Below are 4,334 nucleotides of genomic sequence, written 5' to 3'. Positions count from 1 at the left end.
TGGTGTGCATTTGGAGTTATATACGGAAGCTTACCTAAGATCATCTGTGTTCAAGAAATCAGTTGATGAAGCCCCATAGTTGAAGGCGAATGCATCTTATTTGAGTTCCATCTCGGGTAGCACTCGAACACGAAAGGCCTCCCAACTCACCAATCCTTCTCACCGATATATTCATGCTCTTTTGACTAGGAGTATTGGGGGTAGAAATGACTCTAATGCGGTAGTGATGCGCCATGATCTGATTATGTTATATAGCATCATTAAGCGTCGACCTATCCATATGGGACACTTAGTGGCAGAGACTCTGTCCCATCAAGGAAAGTTCATTCATTTGGGAGCTATTTTCTCCCGACCTTACATTACTCGACTCATCCGCGACATGGGATTGATTGAGCACACTAGAGGCATGACTGTGGTGGGATCTATTGCCCCCTTAGGTATTCCGACCCATGTCTCCATTGGGATTATTGAGAAGTGGGGAAGTATTTATCGCCTTGCCCAGCAGGAAGGATTATGTTCACAGGACCCTGGCACTTCACGTGACACTGAGACTGAGTCAGAGTCTTACCGGGATGATAGAGAGGGTTCACCATCTTTGGCAGCCAGGTTTGAGTTATTTCGCACAGAGGTCCAGCAGCGGTTCTAGTGCCTGGAGAGTGGACATAGGGAGATCATCATGGCACAGCGGCGGATTGAGCACAACTTAGCTGAACTCCTTACCATTGCTCGCAGCTCATCTTCATCGACCTCTTTTGCCACTACTTGTGCTGCATCCTCACTTCCTCCAGCCTCTTAGACCCGTGACATACCTTTGTTTATTTTGTATCTATTTTTCTTATATGTTTTGTTTGTTGTGTGTTATTCAGACTTGTACTTTTGAGTTAGTTATGTTCTTTCCCCTACTATACTCCTCTTTTATTTATGTTGGCGCTCTCCTCCCCATATTTTATTTCCATTTCCTCTTTACAAATTTTGAATGATGATAGGCTCCTTGTGCTTTGCAGGGTTATTGATTTTGAGGAGCTTGCACTTATCACCCTCATTGTGTGGTATGCCCCTAATCCATGTGGAGTAACTATGAATCACACCAAGGAATCACGGAAGTTTCTATACTCTAATTATGTGTTTATTGTTTTTTTTTCATTCCCAACTTTTCTCCACTGACTTAGGTACATTGAGGGCAATGTACGACTTTAGGTGTGGGGATAGTTTTCTTACTTGGAGTATTTTATTCATATGGATGCTTTCTACCTATGATGGCTATGATTGTTTAGTTAAGGACTTCCTGGCTTGGTAGAATGATAGTTGTGAGCTGTACATCGCATGTGCTTGAATGTAGCTCTATTTCATCTTTGGTGCACCTGCATACATGTTCATGATCACTTTCACCTTTACGCTCCAGCCAACCCATCATGATGACTTTGGCATTAATTTTTTAAATTAAATCATCAATGCACTTTTAAAAGCTTTTGAGTTCCTCCACTATTTTCTCTAACCTTAAGTGAAGTTTGTAGTAGGTAGTCTATCAGGGATCATAAGATATAAAAAAAATAGAGAAATTATGTACATATGTGTGGGAAGGAAATAACGTATCTCTTGTCATCTCTTGGAACCTATTTAATAATCACTAAAGAGTTAGAATTGTGTCAAGGAACCAAAAGACTTTTAACTGAGTATTGAAAAGGTCTTTAGCACTTTAATGCCATCTTCATTATGTGTGAGGTGAAAGGGCATCCTGGGGTGATCCAGGGTGTGGAGTTCCAGGTGGGAGTTTGCACACACTCACAGGGGCATTCTAGATGAGGCAGAGCTAATATCACTTCACTATTCATTGACCAGCTCACTCCTTGATTTTTGTCCATTTGTGCTTGTCAGGTCCTTTGCTTTTGAGCTTGAGGTTGCACTTTTAGCTGTTTATCTTCTTTCCCTAAGTTCTTCATGTTTGTTTGCTTGGGGACAAGCAAACGCTTAGGTGTGGGGATGTTTGATAAACGTCTAAAAGTACATATTTTGCATGTTTTTGTTTGGTATTATTCGTTACATTTATTTGTTGAACCGATGCCCTTTTGGTCTAAATTGTGTTATTTTTGCATTTCAATCCCAATAGAAGCCATGGGAACTTGGGCGACGCGATTGGGGATGAATTCGGTATCAAAATGACCTTTCCGGGAGGGATTACTGTAGCATAGTACTGTAGCGGTGTTACTCTAGTAGTTTCATTGTAGCAGTTACTGTAGCTCATCACGGGCTTCTCGATGAGCTGGAAATCCCGGGGGTCGGTATCTGGCGGTATATTGACTGTTTACCTATCGGGACTCGAGGGGTTTAAAAGGCTTTGAGGGCTTCTTTTTGGAGATCTTTCTTCGGAATCATCATCTTCTTTGGGCAAAGAGCGGCTAGGGGTTGGGGAAGCACTTCCTATCCATCTTGAACTCGAGCTTGAGGGAGGGCAAAAATGGGAGGAAATCCGAGCATTTCTCTATGGGAGAGCAAGAATTAGGAGGATCTACTTCTAGGGCTACATTTCTTGGAGGTTGAAGACAACGTGAAGCAAACCTTGCAAGTGGCGTCTTCAGAAGGTTTTCTCCGAGAATTCAAATGTCATTCGGCCTTCACCATTTGAGGGAGTGTTCATCATGTTTATTTTAATTGCTTTTATGGATTGTTTGGTTTCTTTGTTGAACATGAACAACTAAACCCCTAGGTCACCGGATGTAGGTGATCCTTGGGGGGTGAACTTGTGATGTTTTTGGTTTATTTGAGTGGTTTATGCATGTTTGGCTTGTTGTGACTCTTGTTTGGTGTTCTTGATTGTTTTGGTACATTTTGATTGAGTGATGTATCAATTTCTTGGTAGCACTTTGTAGCATAACTATTGCCTTTAGTGCTAGAACTTCACCAAACTAGGAAGGGATTATTGTATAAATGCGCGTGACCATCGGGATGATTGTACCCCTCCATTCCTAGGGTTGAAAACCATCTTTCTCCCTTGCAACCGTGTGGGGAAGTTGGGGCGGAAGAAGTGCGTACTCAACACTTGCACCGGTTAGGGAGTCCAGTGCCGTGACCATCGGGTTGACCCTAATTATAAGTGCTTGTGCGATATGAATGCGAAGTGTTCATTCCTTATGTTGAGCATTACTTTTCTCTGGTTTTTACACTAATATGTGTGTTTTTATGTTACTTTTATGCAGGTAGGGTTGTGAGGCCGAGTATGAAAGGAAATAGGCCAATGTGGATCATAATGCACCTATTTTGGAGGAAATCTTGCTAAGGTTCAAACGCGAAGACATAGGTCAGGTGTGAGATGCTAGAGTGTGCGCCAACCTCCTCGCATTCAAGTGAGCACATCCATTTGGAGCGGCACAAAGGCAGTCACACTCGAGCATTCCGATTTATGCACATAAGAACGAGAGCTCCACCAACATGTATATTATTGAAGAAGCTTGTGATTCACGACATAAACGTGTGCCCGTTTGCGTTACCCCGATGAAAATATGGAATTGGGAAGTTATTCAGGTTGAAGACTATAGAAGAGCACTGTAGCAACAATGTAGTATGTACTATAGCAACACTTGTTCTGGCGGCCGAGAAATCGGAGAAGCGGAGAATCCACGCGGCGTGTGGAAATTATCACGGCCGTGTGGAAATTCCTGCAGGGTGCGTGTACGCAGTCCACGGCAGTGGAGTCGACCGATTCCAACCCTATTTAAATCCGATTCAGCCCCGATTTTTGGTATTCTTTTTCTCCATCTTTTCCCCCAACTTGAGAGGGCTTTCGGCTAGGGGTTTTTGAGGGATATTGGCTAGGGTTTTTGGAGAGGTTCTATGGCTCCGACATCGCGTGCATCATTTGGAAGAAGGTTATTGGGAGAGCTATCGCTCGGCATCGATCCGCGAGGTGTATCCTAGGCCGGACAAAGGATCCCTTGCAGCAGTAGAGGACTCTCCACAAGACCATCGACCACGACCATCGAGGGGGTTTCTTTATGGATTCATTGCTTTTACATTCGATTTCTTTGATTGTACTTACCTCCATGGAAAGCTAAACCCCTAGTGGGTACTTGGGTGATTGTGAACCCTAGGATGTATTCGTTTCATTGAACTTCTTTATTATGCTTTCAATAAATTGATGTTTATTGTGAGTTCCAACCTTGAATGCTTGATGGTATGAACATTTCTCCTAGAGTGACAATAGGGTTGAGAGTTCTTGTTGGTAACCTTGTGAGTGAGTGACACACCACCAGCGTTAGACAAAAGCTAGGTTGGAGAGGGTTGAGAGGGGTGAGTCGAGGAGGTGCAGGGCGTCCCCTTTCCCTCCGGACGTGATAGAT

This window comes from Dioscorea cayenensis, chromosome 4, assembly GCF_009730915.1.
Source record: "Dioscorea cayenensis subsp. rotundata cultivar TDr96_F1 chromosome 4, TDr96_F1_v2_PseudoChromosome.rev07_lg8_w22 25.fasta, whole genome shotgun sequence".
NCBI classification, from domain to species: Eukaryota; Viridiplantae; Streptophyta; class Magnoliopsida; order Dioscoreales; family Dioscoreaceae; genus Dioscorea; species Dioscorea cayenensis.
The sequence above is the reverse complement of the archived record's forward strand: the minus strand, read 5'-3'. Positions refer to the sequence as shown.